The following is a 21,951-nucleotide window of genomic DNA, read 5'->3' on the forward strand; positions in this document are numbered from 1 at the left end:
GCTCTCGCATGGACATATGGAAGAAGGCAGGAATATGGAAGGAATTTTGGCCATTCATATCCTATTTTCCCTTGAATTGCACTTCCTGCAGAACTTTAGGCTTCCTCTCGTTTCTGTCACCCAGCCATGGGCATTTCTTCTCTGCCCATACTCTCTCTGCATCCCCACCCCCTTTCTGGTCTTCCACTCTATCCACTTCACACCCTTTTTGACAACTCCCTCCCAAACTTCCTTTCCTAGCCTCTACTTCTTTTGACCTGCTGTCTCCTTCTTTCCTAGACCAAACCATGGCGTGCTTGTCCTTCTACTTTGCTGTAAGCCTGGGTTTAAAATCAGGGCTACCTGGTGGAGGAGCACCTGGATTAGAAGTGATCCCAGGGCTTCCCATGACTAGCCCTACTAGGGCTTGCCCTGTCCTACCCAGGTAGGGCTGGTCATGAGAATGAACTTACTCAATGACTACGCTTAAAGTAGGTAATATAACAATTAAGTGGGCTTATGAAATAGACAGGGCCAGCATTAGGGACCAGCCAACTGGGCCACTGACTAAACTTCCAGGGCTATCAAAGAGTCCACAACTAACACCTGGAGCCCTGGTGAAGAAAAGATGGTGGTATCAGTCACTAAGTCACCAAGAAGCATTCCAAGTCATTTTTGCCATTATTGTCACAAGGTATGCTTCCCCCAAACCTGCCATTACACCATGAGACACAGCAACAGGGACTGGAGCATTTCATTATTGGTAAACAAAGATGGCGGACACCAGTGTGACTGCCCTGACATCTTGCTGAGGTGGGGGGGGGGGCATAAGAGCACTTGGCTGCAGGCCCATATTGCCAGCAGTAATTCTAAATTAGGAATATGTGAGTTAGCATCACTTCATTTGGGGCTGCCTTGGTGTTTCAGAGGGGTCCACAATTTGAAAATTTGAGGGATCCCATTCAGCCTGATCTGAAGCATTCATTTTAATTCAGTTTGGAGGTTTGGCTCCTCCTTGCCACTCCCCCAACTCCTGTACTGACTTACTGGAATGGATAGGGGGAAGAAGGCAGACTGGAAGAGTCTGCTGTTTCAGTTTCAGAAGGACTCTTTGATTACTATTAATAAAAAGAAAAAATATTTGCAGACCTGGGAAACAGCACAGTGTTTCCTGGGAACTGAAGTCTTTGCACCCAGAACAATGAAGACACAAGGCTTAATTTGAGGAAAGGGCCATAACCAGGCACAGAGCCAGCCAAATGGTGGCCTGTGTCTGGCCTTGCCTGGTGCCCCCTCTAGTGATGCCCCATGCATGTGATGTCATGTGCACGGGGGTGTGGCTCAAGCTCCAGAAAACCGCCAGTGAGCTCTCCCCTGCCCAACGCCTGGGCTCCAAAGAGCCCCGAGTGAGCTCTCGCCCATCCATTTCATGCACAATCAACAGACAATAAATGCTGTCAGGCAGTAAGTGCTGCCTGAAATGGATGGGGAAGAGGTTGCTTGGGCTCTCCAAAGCCTGGGCCAGGCCCCCGTGTGCATGACGTCACATGAAAAGGGGGCGTGATAGCCCAAGGAGCTCTCCCCTGATTTCAGGCAGCACTTTCTGCCTTAAATGGATAGGGGAGAGCTCATTCGGAGGTCGTTGGAGCCCGGGCGTGGGCAGGGGAGAGCTCGCTCGGGGATCTCCAGAACCCAAGCAATGCCCCCTGCTGGCATTGGTGGCCTTTCCCATTGGTGGCCCAGTTTCTTTGAACCGATTCACACAATGGTGGCTACAGCCAAGGCCATAACCTTATTCAATTACCATTCTCTACCCCACTACAATGCAGGAACTAATGACTCACCACTCAAGGTGCGAGTCCATAACTACAGCCCATCACATTGGTTGGCACATCCCAGATCAGAACAGTATCATGACCCTATGGCTGATTGCTGTTCGACTTAGCTCATCAAAGGGTCAAGCATCTGCAGGACGCCTTGCATCCCCATGACACAGGCCATAAACACTTACGGTTGGTGTTTTCCCAGCAGGCTAGAGAACGCCCTCAGCCAGTGCTCCCTAAGCCATCAAGCATCTAGGGACTGACCAAGGACTCTCTCTTAAAGCAACCATTTCCCTTAGGGTGCTCACCAATCCATTGCCTTAAATGTACAGTTTTGTTTCTGTGTGTTCTTTCACATTGTTTTATTATATTGTAAAATGTTTAATCTTGTAAAATGTTTAATCTTTCATCTGAGACACCCTGAGAGTTTCTTACATAAGAACATAGGAACATAAGAACAGCCCTGCTAGATCAGGCCCAAGGCCCATCTAGTCAAGCATCCTGTTTCACACAGTGGCCCACCAGATCCCACTGGAAGCCTACAGTCAGGAGTTGAGGGCATGCCTTCTCTCCTGCTGTTACTCCCCTGCAACTGGTACTCACAGGTATCCTGTCTTTGAGACTGGAGGTGGCCTATAGCCCTCCAACTAGTAGCTGTTGATAGACTTCTCCTCCATGATGTTATCCAAGCCCCTCTTAAAGGCATCTGGGTTGCTGGCTGTCACCACATATTGTGGCAGAGAATCCCACAAGTTGATTATGCATTGTGTGAAAAAAATACTTGTTTGCTGGTCCTAAATTTCCCGGCAATCAATTTCATGGGATGACCCCTGGTTCTAGTGTTATGTGAGAAGGAGAAGAATTTCTCTTTATCCACTTTCTCCACACCATGCATGATTGTATAGACCTCTATCATGTCTCCCCACAGTCGTCTTTTTTCTAAACTAAATAGCCCCAGTTTGTTTGGTGTTGTAGCCTTGCCTCATAAGAAAGATGCTCTAGGCCCATGATCATCTTGGTTGCCCTCTTCTGCACCTTTTCCAGTTCTACAATGTCCTTTTTTAGATGTGGTGACCAGAATTGTACACAGTACTCCAGGTGTGGCCACACCATAGTTTTGTATAAGGGCATTATAAAATTAGAAGTTTTATTTTCAGTCCCCTTCCTAATGATCCCTAGCATGGAATTGGTCTTTTTCACAGCTGCCACACATTGAGTTGACACTTTCAATGAGCTGTCCACTACGACCCCAAGATCCCTCTCCTGGTCAGTCACCACCAGCTCAGATCCCATCAATGTATACTTGAAGTTGGGGTTTTTCATCCCAATGTGCATCACTTTACACTTGTCAACCTTGAAGTGCACTTGCCATTTTGTTGCCCACTCCCCTAATTTGGAGAGATCCTTTTGAAGCTCCTCACAATCTGTTTTGGGTTTCACTACCCAAAAGAGTTTGGTATCGTCTGCAAATGTGACCACCTCACTGCTTACTCCTACTTCTAGATCATTTATGAATAAATTAAAAATCCCTGGGGGACCCCACTTCTTACTTCCGTCCATTGTGAAAATTCTCCATTTATCCCCACCCTCTGTTTCCTGTCCTTCAACCAGTTAGCAATCCACATATGTACTTGTCCCTTTATCCCATGACTACTAAGTTTTCTCAGGAGTCTTTGATGAGGAACTTTGTCAAAAGCTTTTTGGAAGTCCAGGAATATTATGTCAACTGGATCACCCTTATCCACACACTTGTTGACACTCTCAAAGAACTCCAAAAGGTTTGTGAGTCAAGATTTACCTTTGCATAAGCGATGCTGGTTATCTCCCAGCAGGGCCTTTTCTTCTATGTGCTTTACAATTTTATCCTTGAGGATGTTTTCTATCAATTTGCCTGGAATTGACATAAAGCTAACCGGCCTATAATTCTTAACTTAACTAATTATATAATCTTAACTTAATGGTGGAATTTATGTACGTGTACATGTGTAAGTAAAGTAAATGTAAGAAATGCACTTAAAATAACTGGGTGGGTTTTTAACGGTATCATGAATATACAAAAAAAACCCCAACAAGTACTTAAGCCTTGTTGAGTGTTTTACTCACCACAACCACTGACTGAAGTCTAACAACAAGGCCATTGTGGGTTAATCAGTGAAAAGCAGGACAAAACACATACAATGGACAGCTACTTGGATTTTGATGCATTTAATTTAGTTAGTGAGAGACTTTCAAATCTTCACTCATGAAGCATTCTGTCTTTGTAATACAATCACAACTATTATTTAAGGTGAGGGGGAGTGAAAATCCCAGTTATTTTAAGTTACAGAAGGGCCCTTTACCATCAAAGAGACCTTTTAAAATGCTTTGAGAAAAACAAATAAAGGCCTACTTTTAAAAGTTGGGGGGAAGATCCTTTACATTCCATTTGACTTAAGTCTGGATTGAGATGGATTAAAAAAGACAGAGAGTTCAGGCAGGGAATGAGTGGTCAGCTTTTAAAACTGCATATTTTTTGTTAAAAGACACACAATTTGTACCTGATGACCTGAGGAGATGCATGTTCTCAAATGCTGCATTAACAGAATTGTTGATGATGTACTGCCATCTTTTGGTTGTACAAATAACAAAAATGGAGGAAGGAAGGAATGTGGCTATTTGAGAAAGGGATACTCAAATCAAACAAAACAGAGTTCTCTTTTGTGTGGGAATTACATTAAGTTCATTGGCAATTGCTTTTTTGTGTAAAAAAGACCACAAATTTCTTAGCTGCATTACAGTGCTCTATTCAGACTGAGTCAATAAAAGAGCTTCAGTGCTCCACTGTCCTAAATGGGGAGAGGCACTTTCCCCCAGAATATTTAACTCTTCTCATTTTAGGATGAGGCGCAGATACAAACATGCATCATTTGCATTTAAGAGCTGGGTCAGGGCCTTTTTAAAACTCTGAGAGATCTGAATCTTGATCTGAAGTCCCCTTTCCTTGAGGCTATTCTCACATGCAGTGGAAACCAGGCTTAGGGAGCCAGCCTGGTTTCCACTGCGCGTGAGAACCCTCTTGGGTAGCCTGCCACTTAACCCAGATTTCAGGTGCAGGAGCACCCAAAAAATGGATTCCTGGATCATGTGTTGCCACTGTGCAGCTCCACACCACAATGAATCACAAGTAGCCTCCTGACTGGGAAGCTACAACAAGCCTCCCAACATCAGGAGGCTCCCCAAAAGGCACCACACACTCATGCAGTGCCTTATGGGACTCCCGGGGGCCAGAAGGTCCCTGAACCCCAACCAGATCCGTGACGGAGCTGTTAATCATCTCCCTGGTCATTTGCAGGGAAAGTGGGTCAATCCTGCTATCCTCACAAACCCCCTTCTGGCTCTACACACGGATAGTTTGTAGAGCCTTCTTCTCTTCACAGTTGGAGTGTACCACATTTCAGTGTTGATGACGTCTCCTCCCTATGGAAGGCTCAGTGCAACTGCTCACACTGTCTTACTAAAAATGGACTTGAGCTGTGTAGAACTCCACAAGATAAGCTGTATTTGCAGACAGTCCCTTTCCAAGACAACTGTTAAAAGTACAAGAGCCCTTTATAAGAGTTACCACTGAAATTTTGTCTTAAAGCATTGGGGGCTTTTAAAAAAGCACACAAAACATGTTTATAAGATTCGGTGGGGAGACTCTCAGGAGAATTTCTATATCCTCAGTCCTATCTTCTCGTGCATTGGGTCATCCTTTTAAAAAAAAACAAAACAAAACAGGACACTGGTATTACATGACTTTGTGCAGGCTCCCAACATAAAAACAGTTACAAGGGAGTTCTGTTGACATATTCCAGTTTGTTTCTTCCTTTTCCTTATAAACAGTAGTACAAGTTCTGTCAAGAGGAAAAACAATGATATTTGAGAACTCACTCTCACCTTGTTTTTGTCCTGGAGGTTTTGTCCAGTTTTATAGGATATGTAGCATTTATTTCTGTTTTGTTTGTGAAAGACTGTCAGAATGCAAACTCCAGTTCATATTAGCTGTCAGCTCTCACATTTCCTGCCCTAGGTTTCGAGGCTCGGATGTAGTAGTACATGTCTTTGGTTCTTTGTACCAGATTAAAAATAGATGAAGATGATTAAAAATATTTATATACTGCAGAGGCGGCTGGTGAGGTGGCATGGGGTGGTGGTGGTGGTAGTGAGAGAAACCTTTATAAAGTCATTACTCTGGGAAATATTAACTCAAAATATTTGTGTAAAATTTGGAAACAAATTAGTTTCAGTTGTAATGGACAATTTAATGTACAGTGCATAGAATACACAAAGCCTCTTCACGTGGTTATCTAAATGTGGATTAGAGGCAGGCAACCCAAGTTTGCATGCCTGTGTGACCCAGGGCAAATCCCCCAGACCTGGTGGTCTGAATTCTAGATTCTTGGAAGTGTTGTTTCTGTAAAAGTCTTTGTTTTAAGTTACTCCTTAGGCTTTTACCTGTTTGTGGAGAAATTGGTTTTGTATGACAGGATTTCATTGGTAAATATGTAAATGTATAAATTGTTGTTTATTAAGTATTCAGAGTCTGCATATTTTAAACATTCAGACATTTCATTATGTCTTTTACTTTGCCCCCAAAGGCCTATGGGAATCAGGGTAAGGACTCTTACCTACCCCCAACCACTCCCATATGATTGTGTGCGATCCATAGCCCCATTGACTAACATTCAGAGTAAATTGCTCATGAGTAGTCCCATTAAAATTGTATCATGGTTAGCCTGACCCATTGATTTCAATGGAACTACTTATCAATAATTTACTCTGGATTTCAGTCAATAGCAGCAAAGTCTATGAATAGATGAACTTTATAAAGGTAATGGAAAATGATACTGCTATTTTCTAGTTGCTAGCTGATTCACATGGGAGAGGAATCAGAGTGAATGCTTGACTCCCAAATTCTAAATGTATGGAAAATAATAATTCAAAATTCTAAGTTCTAAACTTACCAAATTTTGTCTGAGTACCTTTAGACCTGGCGCTTGGCATTCCACAGCTAAATCAGATAATACAATGAAAGATTAGATAAAAGATGTGCAGTGCAGTTTTGAATTTGAATTTGGTCTAATTTCTATTTTAATGATTGTCTGTCTGGAATCCTACTATATTTTGTTGATACATGAATTGAAGCTGTTTGTTGCAATTTAGTTCCAAAATGTATAATAGTACACAGTATAATGTAGTGGACCACCTATATAGGCTCAACTGAGGCCTCCACTGCCCTCAATGTTTTTCTTTAACAATGTGTGTGTTGTGGAGTTGTGTGTGTGTGTGTGTGTGTGTGTGTGTGTGTGTGTGTGTGTGTGTGAGAGAGAGAGAGAGAGAGAGAGAGAGAGAGAATGGCATAAAAACTATGAAACCAGGGCAGTGATCCAGCGTTACAATTAATAAGCCTTCCCCACCACTCCCAAAATTCTGATGATGCCCTTGCAGTAGACAACCTAGAAAGCAAGAGAAAATAACCAGCCAAATGTAACACATGGGTTTGTCTTAAGTGATATTAATGATTCTTTTGCAAAGAAAGCTTATGTAGGGATTGGCAGGATCACCTGATTTCTAGGAGCAGGAGGATTCAGGGTTGTGGTGGGAGAAACCTAAGTCGGACTGCCTGCCGTTCCTTCCTGCGAACAGAAGCACGGCTGGTGCTGTGAGAAGAAATTTGTTAATACCTCCTTCAGCTCCGATACTTCTTGCGTAACTCAAAAGTCCTCCTTGTTCCACATTTCTGCTTATCAGCACTTGCTTTTGGAAGCTTTGCAAAAGAAATTAAACCAAACAAATACATCCTTACTCGTAATACCTTTCTACCCATTTTTCTTGCAACTTTTGAGCACTGTATAAGAAGGGTCTAATCCAGTCTGGTAATGAAGTTGCTGACAGAGATCAGCCCAGAATAGTTATTAGTCTTTCTCAGCTAATTAACTATTATCTGCTAGAATTATTATTACATGTGAGTCCTGATTTACGGCAAACCTCCAGTGGTGTCTATCAATAACAATTTCATTATACCAATACCTACCCCAACTATCAGTTCTGTAGGAGTCCTGATTGTGAGTATTCAGTCTTGTTACCGACATTAATCTGAGAGCTACAAGAAAAACAAATCAGGAGGAGAATTGCAGACAAGCAGTTTAATAGGGTAGAATAATTAAGTGGCAATGCCTGTACACCTTCAATACTTTACAGGATAAGAGATTTATTCTCCTTTCAAAGTTAATCAGCTGTTCTACTGACCCTCATGGAAATGATGTGCATACATTTTAGGGGGAAACACCCTTAGGTCACTTTCTCACTCCTCAATGAAGTTGCAGATTGTTCTTAAAGTATATAAGCATTGCCAAAATGTTAGTAAAACATCCTCAGCCACTTCTGTGTGATTGTTAAGAACACTCACCCGTGTCTTGACAGTAAAGACATTTGAAGCATAATTGTACCAATTAAATTATGTGCCATCATTGGAAAAATACAAGTTTATTACAGACTTGTTTATTACATTTATTATTTACTATTTATTACATTAAGTAGTAGTAATAGTAGTAGTAGTAGTAGTAGTAGTAGTAGTAGTAAAAACTCTATTTGTTAGCCACCCCATAACAAATTGTTCTCTGGGCAACTCAAAACAAGGATCAAAACATACAATACAAACACATAATACATTAAATCACAACTGACAAAAATGGTGAAAAGTAAATATAATACAAAGAAGCTTTAAAAACTCATTTTAAAATCAGTTAAAAATCAGTTCAAATCTGAAAATCAGGATTTAAAAGGCCTGGGTGAACAAAAAGGCACCTAAAATAACAAAGTGATGAAGCCAGGCAAACCCCACTATTCCATAAATGGGGTGAACACATCGAAAAGGTCTTTTCCCTGGTAACCACCCACCTCACCTCATTTGGCAGGGACCTCCAAATAAGATCTTAAGGCTCGGGTTGGGACATATTGGACATGGCGCATGGGACATATGGAGCAAGTGATGGACCTGAAGTAAATCACTCAGGCTCCATAAACTGCAAAACATTGTTGTGCATGTTAGCTTCCCATTCTTCCCCAAATTTTCTGCATCTCTCAAAATTCTTCCCCAAAATACCTTGGAAGTTCTGTTTGAGCAAAATTCTCCAGATTTGACTCATGACTTCATTTTTGTCAAGATTCAGTAGTAGATCTATACCCAAGCAGTGTTAAATTGATGTTTAGGCATATAGATATAATAGCGAAGTCAGCACTAGCAATAAGCTCACAACCTGTAGCAGAGAAGAGACAGAAAACAACTGGGTGGAGTCAGCCATGCTGGTTCTGTTTATTTTCTAATGTGGTTTGTACATTGCTGTGAAATTTTCAAAAACAAAACAGAAAAGTAACTAATATATTGATAATTTTTTTTAAAAAACCCAGATTTTGTGTATCTAGCATTATAAAATCAGTGGCAATAAAACTCATCCTTATCACATCTCAAGGGCCCATTTGAATTATAAAAGATTCTTTACTGCTCTTCTAAAAATAGTGTGTGAGAGTCAGAGAAGGCATTTCATAAGGGCAGCATGACTCATGACCAATAAAATTCAGCTTCTTGTAAGCACCCACCAAAGCTCAGGAGAATTCTGAAAATTGACTTTCCCTGAACTTGCAGCTGCCCATTGATGCTAGTTCCTGAAGCCAACCAGGAACTGGTAGAAACACATCCCCAAGTACCTCAATTTTAGCCAATTCGTAGCCGCAGGGCCATCATGGAAGGTTAGGGGGAGGAGGTCCTCTCTGCTTTTCTTTAATTTGAGCACTGCCTCTCATATACATTTGTGCCATGCTTTGGGACTGCTCACCTCAGACTGAATGGGCATCTTGAGGACAGGGTTCCATTGGTGAATGTCTTTTTTGCATTTTCAGTAAATAAAAGCCTATTCCAATGACCTTACTATATACGTGGAAGGAAATTTTGTTCCAGAAGGTAGCTTTCTTATATAAAGGCCCCATTCACATGGAAGACAGAACTGAGGGTGCAATGGACCCATGGTTCCGCTCCCACCCCCCACTTACCTGTCCATGTTCTGACAAAACAGAAAGGAGCTGAACTGCAGTCATGGAGACTGCAGAGAGAAGGGGGAAATGCTGATACAGACTTCCTTTTTGCATCAAGGACAGGCCCAACAGCTAATCACAGCCAGAGAGAGGGAGAAGCTTCCTCCCTCAACTCCAGTTTCAGCCAGTGCATCCTGCAGCTTCACATCCAGATGTACAGCAGCTGGCTGGAAACTTGGGTATGAACAGCAAAAATCATTACAACCCGGGGTTTCAAACTGGAGATTGCAAAGAAAACCATGGGTTGCTTTTTAGACAGGAATGAGGTTTCACACATTCACATGTACAAATTTGTCAACTTCTGGCTCCTTCAACTCTGATTTCCCATTACATGCGAATGAGGTCATAGAGAGGGAAAATTGGTAGTCTATTAAAAATGCCTGAGTACCCAAGAAGGTCCATGTAAAATGAAGATACTTCTAAAGTTAGCTCAAGACCAAACCGCTTAGAAGAGTAAATTCAGAACCAGCACCCCAAATTGTGTATAGAAACTTCATGGCAAGCAGTGGAACTCTTTCATAATAGGTGTTCAGTGTTGTCTGTGGCTAAAACTAGTCAGTAATCTGGCTGTTGGATTCGAGGCCACCTGAAGCTTCAAAATCCTCTTCAGGAGTGGTCCCATATATAACAGCCACATTCACATGTAAAACAAAACCAGAGGTCCCTTCAGCTCCGGTTTTGGAAACCGCACATCGAATGCAGGCAACCACAGTTTTGGCAAAAAATAGACCCACAGTTTCCCTCCTGGGGCAGAAGATTGTGTCTTCAGTTGTAGTGAGGTCCGCCGCATGGACTTCCAGTTCCGCAGTGCCAGTGTTATGTCTGAACACTGACACCTCAGACTACCTGCTTCACAATTGGAATAGAGGGAGGAAGCTCCTCCTTGCTCTGGCTACTATTGGCTGTGCAGACTGTCCTTCATGAAAGAAGGAAGCCCACACAGCCAGTTCCCCCTCCTCTTTGTAGTCAGAGAGACTGCAGAGGAGCTCTCCATTTCGTCTTAATGCAGATGGGAGAGTGGGGTGCAGAACCGCAGGTCCATTGGGCCTGCGGTTCCATGTTACATCTGAAGGCAGCCAACATGTTATGGCAGTGCTGTCTGGTTTACCGGGGAATGGGGCCCAGCTACTGTTCTCCCAAAGAGGTTGCAATTTAACCCAATTTCAGTGAGAATACATGCAACTGTAGCTATTACTTGGTAACTTTCAATTCTAAAATTGTTGTCATAGACCAGGCCTCATGGTTCATTCGCTATTATTAGCTCAGAGCATTACCTCACAATAGGGAACAAACTAGAGGGCAATGAGCCTTCTATGGGATTATTGCCATTTGAATGGATTGTTTGAATTCAGCCCTAGTCACATTGTAGTCAGGAAGGTTAAGGCTTCTTCAATAACAACTCCATTTTAACTGGTCTGTAGATCACAATAGTAATGATTTTTTCTAGCAGCTTTTATTTAAGAAGCAGCTTTTCTGCCTCTGCCCTGCAGCAGAGTATAGAGATGCTAGCAAAGAAAACAGATCTTGGTGAATTGCAGGAAGAGAACTTCTGAATGTAGCACATGGAGAAAAACCATCTAGTGCACAATAGGGAAAGGTTTTGCTCCAAACCATGCCTTAGCCAGAGAATTAAGAAACAAACAGAGGGAAGCTTTCAGCAAAATAAGATTTTAATAAAACTCTATGTCATGAAACCACTTGTGAGAACAGGAGTAAAATCATGTATACTAACAGCAAACTCAGGTGGCTGAGTGCCATCCATTTTAAGGTGAAACAAGGCCAAACGGAAATGGCAGTGTTCTCTACAGACTTCAGGAAAACAGGGCCATAGCTTAATGAACATCCCTGGACCCTGAGAAATGGGTAGGTGGGCTCTAGCTGGCTCTTTCCACTCCCTCTCCTGCTGCTCTTAAGAAGAAGGTGTGGCAGGGAAGCAGAGGCCCAACTTCACTATTGGTTCCAGGGCCCACCAACATTGCTACACCCCCAGGGCAAGGGTAATTATATGCATTTGCAAATTAAAGAAAGAGTCATAGTGAAAAACAAAAATGGGTCTGTGAGTTTCCAGGATCTTGGCAAGCTACTGGGATCTTATATAACGTTGAGGGCATAGAAATCAGAACATACTAAAATTTCATTTCATTATCTAGAGAGAGAAAAGGAATCCAGAAAAGGCTATTGAAATAAGAGCCTCCCCATCTCTGGCAACTTTTAAAAAGGTACTGAAGACACATTTATTCACCCAGGCTTTTTAATTAGATGTATAGTTTTAAAAATTTCAATACTGGGTTTTAACTGTTTTAAATGATCTTAATTGTTAATTGATTTGATGTTTTAAATAGTTTTCATTGTAAACTGCCCAGAGACACAAGTTTTGGGCAGTATAGAAATATTATAAATAAATAAATAAAACAATAAATAATTGATTCATTGATTAAATGACTAATGAATGACCAAAGAATCCACTCAGAATCATTTTGCACCAAAGGATCCACTCAGAACACCTCCAAAGTTGAAAACTTCATGGGATTTGGGTTTGGGGGTGCTTGGCACCCCATGTGCACTACTCCGCAACTCACTTTGGGCCACCCTGGCACCACTCATGTGGAATTATGGGGCCAATGAAATCCCCATTATTCCCTATGGAGAAAATGTGCAAACTTCAAAAATTTGTTAAAAATTATGCCTTTGAAATTTGGGTGGTAGCTGCCAACAATTGGGCACTACCACCCAACCTACTCTGCTTCCCCCGGAACCTGTTCCCCCAAACCAATTCAGATTTGGATTAATTTTTATCCAAATCAAATCAAGGGCGATTCGGGGGTATCAGATTTGGGCTCAAAATGAATCTAGTTGATTCGATTTGAGCTTGAATTGAATTTTTAAAAATCTATTTGTTCACATCCCTAGCTGCCAGCCAGTGTCACAAAGGAACTAATGCAGGGCTGCTCAACTTCACTCCTCCTGCAGTTGTTGGCCTACAGCTCCCATAATCCCTGGCTATTGGCCACTGTGGCTGGTGATTATGGGATTTGTAGTCCAAAAACAATTTAGGGGCCTAAGTTGATCAGGCCTGCACTAATTGATCTCTAAAGCAAGGGAAAAGAGAGTTTTTCCTGGTGGGGAAAAGCTTGTGGGGAGGGCTCCAAAGTCCCTGTAATATGCTAAAAACATGTGCATCCAAGGATTCTGGAAACAATGGAAAATCTTTTGTCTAGTCCTTTGGCTTTTCTAAACACTGCTGCATATATTACTACTACTACTACTACTACTACTACTATTACATTTATATCCCGCTCTTCCTCCAAGGAGCCCAGAGCGGTGTAATACATACTTAAGTTTCTCTTTCACAACAACCCTGTGAAGTAGGCTAGGCTGAGAGAGAAGTGACTGGCCCAGAGTCACCCAACTAGTATTATGGCTGAATGGAAATTTGAACCCGGGTCTCCCCAGTCCTAGTCCAGCACTCTAACCACTACACCACGCTGGCTCTCATTCACAGCAGCTTCCACAGCCTAATTGAGATGCCACCACAGCACCAAATGTTATGCTTCATTTTCCACCCACCCTTTTAGGTCATTCACATAGTCAAAAGCTTTGTTCTACCCGGGCCTGGGAGCTGTTCTGCTCCCAATTGTTGGTTGTGTGGAAGCAAGGTAGGAGGAACAACTAGGTAGAAGTGATTGTGTAGAAGCAAGGTAGAAGTAAAAGCTACCCAAGTTTGCTTCCACACAATCACTTGTACCCAGGATTTTCTCTTAGTTTGCTTCCACACGAGCAAAAATAGGGAACACACACAGCTCCCAAACCCGGGTAGAGCATAGTTTTTGATTGTGTGAATGATCTATTTGGTTCATAAAGAAAGGGGGAGTGTTCAGATGGGCTTGCATGAAGGCACTGTGGGAAAGACCTGATCTGTCTGTCTGTTTATTTATTAATTAAAATTTTCTTATATACCAGCTCCTCCAAAGACTCTAGGTGGTGGACAGCAACAAAATAAAATAAAATAAAGGGCAAATGCTTGGCGAAACAGGTAGGTCTTAAGAAGGGCCTTAAAAGCACCTAGGGAGGGACCTGAATGAATCTGAGGGGAAAGAGTGTTCCAAAGAAGAGGGGCAGCCACAGAGAAGGCCGTCCATGAGCCCAGGCACCACACACTACACCAGTGCCTGGGACACTAAGGAGGGCCAGCTGAAAAGACCTAACAGGATGGGATACAACTGGCCGAGAGAGGCGATCCCGGAGATATACAGGTGCTAAGTCCATAAGGGTTTTGTAGGGGAGAACTAGCACTTTGAATTGGACCCGGGAGCAAACAGGCAACCAGTGCAGCAAGCATGAAAGAGGTGTGACACTATCAAATCTACAGCCACCCATGAGGAGGCAGGCCGCTGCATTCTGGACTAGCTGAAGCTTTCAAATCATTTTCAAAGGCAACCCTAGGTAGAGCGCATTACAGTGATCCAAACGAGAGGTAACGAAGGCATGAGTTACTGTTGCCAGGGTGTACTGTTTAGAGGCTAAATTAGGGGCCCTAAATATAATTCTAGCTCCTGCTTGTGGGCTCCCCAGAGGCATCTGGTGGGCCACTCTGTGAAACAGGCTGTTGGACTAGATAGGCCTTGGGCCTGATCCAGCAGGGCTGTTCTTATGATTTATATTTACATACTTTGTATGTGTATATGTTGCCCCCATCCCAGAAAATGTCCTGCCGATGCCCATGCAAACTAGGTATCTGTGTACAGACATGCAGGTTCTAGCTCTATTCATCTGGTACAGAGGTCATTTTTCACTAATCACCCCCTATTGAGTCTCATAGCACTGCTGTTTATAAAGGCTCTTGCAGATATCAGGAAGTGGCACTGAAATAAAGGAATTGAGGGAGTCTGCTTGTAATAATTATCATTGTTAACTCAGCTATTCCTGTATCTGATTTTATGTTAGAACAGGTCATACAATAAGGTTTGATTGTATTTAAAAAACCCCAAAGCTAACAATCATTCTACATACAGAAAACAGCAAAAACATTGTCCCCAGGCGCGCGCACACACGCACACACGGAAATAAATACATAAATTAATATAGTATGGACTTAACTGCTCTATATACTTCTGCAGTTCTTGTAGGGGAAATGGTTTGTTAGTTATTGCAGAAAATGTCTGGAAGGAAGATGCACTGTAAAATTATTGATGTTCATTATATTCACTTTTTTTTTCTTTTTTTTTTTACAGACTGAAATGAAACAGTCTCATCCTTGAAAGAGCTTCTGAGCATGAAGTTCAAATATAGTCAAAAGTAAAAATAAAAGCAAGCAGACAGAATCATCTACTGCACCACTATGTCATTCTGTGATTATCTTCACATAAAGCAGATGGAATATTTGTCTTTATTTGACGTGAATAAAACAGCTGTTTTATTCAATGTCTTTAAAGTCTGTGCATATTCTGGAATTAATACTCCGAGAAAGAGAATACAAATGTGCAATAGATAGGGATTTGAGAGGTACTGGTCCTGCTAAGTATCCACAAGAGAACTGGGGGAAGTTTCAGAGTTTCAATAAGATTAGTACATTCTCAGGGATGGGAGTGGAAATGGAGCTATTCTCACTAGCTGAATGTTTGACCTTGAAGAAGCTATGGGTGACACATTGCTGAAATGTTAAAAATAGATGCAAAACCTCTTAAATCACTAATGAAGCCTAGAATTTAAAATGCAGCCAGAAACAAGGTGTTGTGGTTCTCTAGGCTTCTTTATTTTCTCCCTGGATCATTTTTCTTCCCAGATTGACTCATGGGATGGAAAGTAAATATGGAAGTCTCACAAACAGATAATTACCCAAAAGTAAGAAGGTGGCAGACTTTATAAAAATAAAGTGATCAGTCTACAAATAAATTGTTTGAATTTTTAAGCATTCCGGGAACCTATCTTTCAAACTTTTATTTATTGCTACTTGTGGCATGGCCTCATGGGTCATGATTATGTGAGGTATTTGTGGCATGACCCCATGGCTCATGACTATGTGACAGCATCAACCAACCACAACTTGTGTTTCTCCAATCTATTTTGCTAGTTCAGCAGGAAACACTCTATCATCTGGATTTCTGCTAAAAACTAGGGTTGTGCAGTCATGACAACTTGACAGACATTCAAGCAGACATGCCCTCTGTCAGAGGGAGTTCTGTCAGGACAGCAGGGAGCCTTCCAACAGTCAGAACCATCATAAGACCTGCTGATGTGGTTAAATGTTGTGGACATCTGACATGTCTATTGGATTGGACCTGCCCTGTCCCTTCTTCCTCTCCCTTCTTGATGTAGGACTGGGTGGGGGTAGAAGACAGGCTGCATGACATCCTCTTGACTCCACAGGGAGCACTCAGTCATAGGGATGTGAGAAACGTTTCGGATACAAAACATTATGTATCCAAAACAGCCAGTTTCAGGAGTTTTGTAGACAAAACGAAACACCCATTTTCCAGATCCAAAAGTTTTGTATACAAAAGGAAACATCCCTGTTTCAACTACAAAACATTTTGTTGTTTTGGACCTCCATTTTGTGGCCATCTCTGAGTCAGTCTCCATTTTGTGTTTGACATCTCTTTGAATTTCCCACCCTTCCTGCCTTCTGATTGGTGACCTAAAGCATGGGCTGACCTGCTGACGATTTCCTCCAGGGATGTTGCCTTTTGTTCCCCATTGGCTCTTTTGCCTCTTGCCACTCTTTACTGACCCCACATTGGCCAGGGTAAGGGTCGAAGAAGGGGCAAGGGTGGGGGGAGTTCAAGGAGGGGTTTTCAATTCATTCAGCAAGTTAGTATTCGCCATTCTGCCCTTTGCCCAATTCCTTTGAAATAATTCTGGTAGCTTCCTTGCCCCCATTGGGCACTACCACCCACCACACTCTGCTCTGGGCCACACCTTTCCCCTGACATGAAGTGATGCATTTGCTGGAATTCCCATTATTCCCTATGGGAAAATTCTTAAAGACGCGTAAACTTCAGTAATTCACAAAAAATCAGCCCTTTGCCCAATTCCTTTGAAATTTGGGTGGTAGCTTCCACCCATTGGGCACTACCGCCCACCCCCACTCATTTGTCCCTGGACCCTTTTTTTTTTTAATATGGGGGAAATTGTAAAGATACACAAACTTAAAACAATTCACAAAAAATCAGAACTTTGCCCAATTCCTTTGAAAAGGAATTCAGATCTGAATTGAAATGAGAAAATTCTGAAATGTACACCCCTACTCAGTCAGTCACCTTGCCTTCCACAACATCTCTTTAAAAGTCACCCCTTTCCCCAAAAAAATTCCCTTTTAGGTCCTGCAAGCAGCTGCAATCTCAGGGGGAAAAGCTATGAATTCCAGTGTCACCTATGCCACTTGGGGACCTAAAAGGGAATTTTGAGGAAGTGAAAGTGCCTTTTAAATGGAAGCTTCAGAAGACAAGCTGGCTGATTGAGTGCTCCCTACAGAGCGACATGTAACATGGATCTGTGGTTCCATGTCCCCTCCCCCGCTCACCTGTCCACATCTGGACATTCAGGAGAGTATCCTCTCTGCAGTCAGAGAGACTGCAGAGAAGTGGAGAAGCTCGCTGTGTGGGCTTCCTTCTTGTTTGAATGACAGCCCACACAGCCAATCAGGGAGGGAGCAGTTTCCTCCCTCAAATCTAGTTTGCCCGAATGCAGCCTCCAGTGCTGCATTTGGACAAAAAGGAGGCTCCTTGGACCCTCAGTTTAGAGGAGTGAAACTTGCTACAAACTGAGGGTTCAAACTTGAATCTCATCAGAATGACCTTGGGCCATGCTACGGAAGGGATCCGGGTTGGTTGGGGTCTAATGTAATGGTAAGGAAAGCACAGGCCCCTCCAACTCCCGTTATGTGCAAATGTGGCCAACCTATCTCCACCTGTCCCAGGTCAAGGACGGAGAGTTGGCAAAAAGAGCAGGGTGGAACCTCAGTGTGTGACAGAGAAGTTGAGTCTCTCACCGACCCTGATTCAGCATACACAGCCCGACAATTGCAAGGGACCACCATGGCTTCTCCTGACAGTCTCACCGTTGGGTCAGATTGGACTGGGTCTGTACCTGACATTTTGAGTCATGCACAGACCTGCTAGAAACTTGTATCTTCAAACCAAAATTATACCAATGAACTCCATTCTGTAAAGGCATGTTTCAGCCATAGAGCATTTTCCAGGAATTTCAAGAAATACCAGCAGTCTGCACCAGCTAAGCATTTTAAAGACCATGAGAAGTGCAACATAGGTTTAAAGTGCAACTGTTAAGACATGGCAGAACTAAAATGGTTGCACAGAGAGCAATGTTATTGAAAATGAGACTACAGTTATTGTGCCTCAGCGCCTTCCTTCAAAGTGAACAGACTAGCAGTAGATAAATCAATTAGAGGTCATTGTTGACATGTCATAGAGATTTGTGGTAACTTGAAATAACAATAGTTTGCAAAATGATATTACTGTGGAGCTACTAATACATCTCTTGATCATCAATATCCTCTCTTTTTTGTAGGCTATATTTTTAAGTTGACTTTTTGAGATTAAAACTTATCTAGAAAATTTTATGGGACTCACTGTATAATGAGATTTACAAGCCCATTCCTAACTGTGTTTCCTCAGAAGTATACCTAACCCATTTCACTGGAACTAACTCATGGAGTGTGCATAGGATTGCAGCCATTGAAGTATGAGCCTATCCATACTGACTCAGAAGTAACAGTATTATACCATGCATATTGTAGAGAAAGAGAGTGCATTATAGGAAATGAAACTGAACCAAGCAAGTCATATCTTCATTGTGTTCATCTCACGTAGGATATCACATTTCTCCCATCATCTGTGCCTGTCTGGCACAGAGGAAATGAGAATCTCACCTGAACTGACAACATCCTACTTCATGTGGTGTATGTTCTCCAGAGAGGCTATTCACATGAGCATGCAAAACTGGATAAGGGAGCCTAGCCCGTTTTTGCACTGTCGTGTGAACCACTGGAATTGAGCCCAATCCTGGTGGCTATATGGCAGTGAACCTGTCAAAGTAGCCTCCTTCTAAAATGAGGTTAAGGGAGCGAGCACTCCTTTAACTTCTTTTCGATCACGTGTAAGCAGTGGCTGCTTGCAGCCACGGCTGGCACACTCAGTGGGGGATTCCAGTAATACACTGCACACTTGCATGGTGCATTATTTGGGCTCCAGTACCCCAACCCCAGGAGCTGCAGCAGGAGCCACTGCTTGTCTGGGTGGACTATTCACCCGCCAAGTGACTGTAAGCTGATCGTCTTCAGGGAAGGTAAGTTGAACCCGCCCTCTCTGCTGATAGCCCACAAGCTCTTCTCACTGATCTCCTTGAATGTGTGTGTGTGTCAGACCTCAAGACTTCCTGTATCTCAAGGTGTCTCAACTCCTCATTGGCTCAGAAGTAAACCAGCCCTAAGTGGCTCAACTCTGATTGGAGCGAGAGGCTCTCCACTTTCCAGGAGCTCTCCCCAAAGGGGTCCTTAAAAAGCTGTCTGTTTTTCTACCTGCCAAATCTCTACCAGATTTGGCAAGTACAAGACCCTTTGCTAAGCAGGGTCTGCCCTGGTTTGCATTTGAAAGGAAGACTACATGTGAGCACTGGAAAATATTCCCCTTAGGGGATGGGGCCACTCTAGGAAGAGCATCCATATACTTGCTTGCAGTCCAAGTTCCCTTCCTGACATCTCTGAGATAGGGCTGAGAAAGGCTCCTGCTTGCAACCTGGGAGAAACTAGCATTCTGTGCAGACAATACTTAGCTAGATGGACCAAAGATCTGACTCGTATTAAGACAGCTTCCTATGCATTCTCTAAAATGTTAGGAGTTAGATAAAAATGTTTTCATTTTATTTTCTAATACCTGCCTGCTTTCCTTTACTCTCAATTCCTTGTTCCTGTAGTTTAATAAAATAATCTCTTATAAAGGAGGATCTTGTACTGAGTGTGTCATTTCAGTTGCTCTGAGGCTTTGCTCCCCACATTCCCAACTGCTGGTCTAGCTACTTACTCATGAGTAAACCTATCATGGGGTGGACTTAGCTTAGCTCCCACCTGCAGTGACAGAAGGGATTGCAGAGAAGAGGCTAAGGTACCCCCAAACTAAGGCCCTACAGACAGAGGTTCTCCCCCTGACAAGGAGTGGTGGCAGCATTACCAAGAGTTCAAAGATGCCAATTGGGGCCAGTGCATGCAAAATAAGCACAGAAATTCCCAGCCCATTTAATCACATATGTGTCCTTAGAAAACCTCTTTATTATTCACAGAGGTTTATTCCATTGTTAATGTGTTTATGATTTCAGCCTTAGTCTTGCTTAATTCTGGACTTTCACTACATTTCATATTTATTTTGTACAGGTACAAAAATGATTGCACAATGCAAACGCCAATGAAACAATTAGACCTTGTAAAAATTAGCATGCTAATAAAGAGATTTCAGATCTCTAATGACATATGTTGACAACATTCCTGAGGGTGGGGTGGGGGGAAGCCATATAGACCAAAACTGAAAGCAACATTATTCTAACACTACCATATTTTGGGATGGCATAATGAGATATTAAAGTAATACTCCTTTTAAATTAAAAGATTTCTCACCCATTACCAATAATTACCGAGTTAATGATTCAATAAAATAGGAATGTTGAACCATGGCAGCTACATTAAACTTACGGCAAAAAAGAGTACTGGAGAGTACGCATGGCTTAGTTCTCAGTTTGACACTCTTTGTATACCAGAATCTGCTAGAAAGTCATGTGATGGGGCAGCAGAATGATAATAGTCCAGGGGAACTACTATGCTGTTTTTGAGAACAGCCAGTTATTTTAATTGCTCAGTTTCCTGTGTGGATCAGATTCTTTTCTTTTCTTTGGATTTAACTATTAGTTGACTAAGGGTACTGTTTGCCTGATCTCATGGTAGCAACTACGTGTCATATGGGCTAAGAACCTGGCTAGGCACAACGTAAGAAATACCAAGGGAACTTACTGTATATGTTGCCAAAGGACAAATAAACAGGTTTCACGATTTGGAGCAATGAACCACAAAACCAACGGTTTTAGGAATCAGCAATTTGAGAAGGATGCAATACAGAAACAAAAGATAACGTCTTACATCCCTTCTGCTCATTAGGAACCCCAGATAATGGAGGGCAAACCTCAAGCCGGCAGACGTGCAGCACCTTCTCAGGAACCTTGATATACGCTGAAGTTCAATCTTTCGGAATGATCCATTGATTGATATACTCAAATCATACTCATTATGGATACTTTCTGACTGGTTAATTAGCAAATTGCCAAAGATGTTCAGATCACACTCCTACACTCTCTTCCCCAGGTGGTCAACCTGGAAGGCAGCCAAGGGACATCTTTTAAAGATATACAACATTCCTTTAGCCAGGCTATCTCAAAAAATAGAAACTGAAAAAGGAAAATTACAAAACCAAAGATGTATGTACATGTAGAAAAGGGTGCACACCACTAAGCTTCCTCGCCTTTTCTTCCGATATGGTACCACTACACTGTAGTAAGTTCTTAACCTTATTGTAGCAATAAAGGCATACTTCTTTCTGTATCTCTTCACTTTCAGCAGGCTATTACCTCACACCAACCTCTCCTCCCAGAGGCAATTCAGTTTGCTCAAATAGAGCCACACTATGTGTCCTCCTCTCCCTTCCTTCTAAGCCTTTCCCCTTTTATTGGTATTTCCTTTTCATTAGTATTTCCTTTTCTATGGCAAGCCTCAGGTTGTTGTTGTTGTTTGGTTGTTTTTTGGGGGTGGGTGGGTTGCGCTGGACCAGACTGGGACTCCTTTCCCCTTCTTCTCCCTCTCCCTCTCTGTCAACCTTTGTTACTGCTCAATCCTGATCGGCCACAGCTATTCAAAGAATGGCTTCACTTCTCTTCTGGAAGGACTATTAAAGGTTGTGGGTTGTGGTCTCCTCAACTAATCAAAATCCTCCCCTTCCATAGCCTCTCACTCACTTGGTATAACTCCAGGTGTTCACAAGTC

At 42.5% G+C, this 21,951-nt stretch overlaps 1 long non-coding RNA gene across 5 annotated transcripts; it reads right to left on the minus strand.

The window, feature by feature from the left end:
* Positions 1-5,320: 5,320 nt before the first annotated feature.
* Positions 5,321-21,740, minus strand: LOC128327029 (uncharacterized). Of its 5 annotated transcripts, XR_008308410.1 has the most exons (6): positions 20,929-21,131; positions 8,929-9,082; positions 7,858-7,926; positions 7,388-7,483; positions 6,788-6,834; positions 5,321-5,677 (listed from the first exon to the last, which is right to left on the minus strand). It is a non-coding gene; the product is annotated as an uncharacterized LOC128327029 (long non-coding RNA). The 5 variants fall into 5 exon arrangements; XR_008308411.1 differs by lacking the exons at positions 7,388-7,483; positions 20,929-21,131 and adding an exon at positions 21,540-21,740; XR_008308408.1 differs by lacking the exon at positions 7,388-7,483 and having other exon boundaries at positions 21,098-21,162.
* Positions 21,741-21,951: the final 211 nt, after the last annotated feature.

This window comes from Hemicordylus capensis, chromosome 5, assembly GCF_027244095.1.
Source record: "Hemicordylus capensis ecotype Gifberg chromosome 5, rHemCap1.1.pri, whole genome shotgun sequence".
Classification (NCBI taxonomy): Eukaryota; Metazoa; Chordata; class Lepidosauria; order Squamata; family Cordylidae; genus Hemicordylus; species Hemicordylus capensis.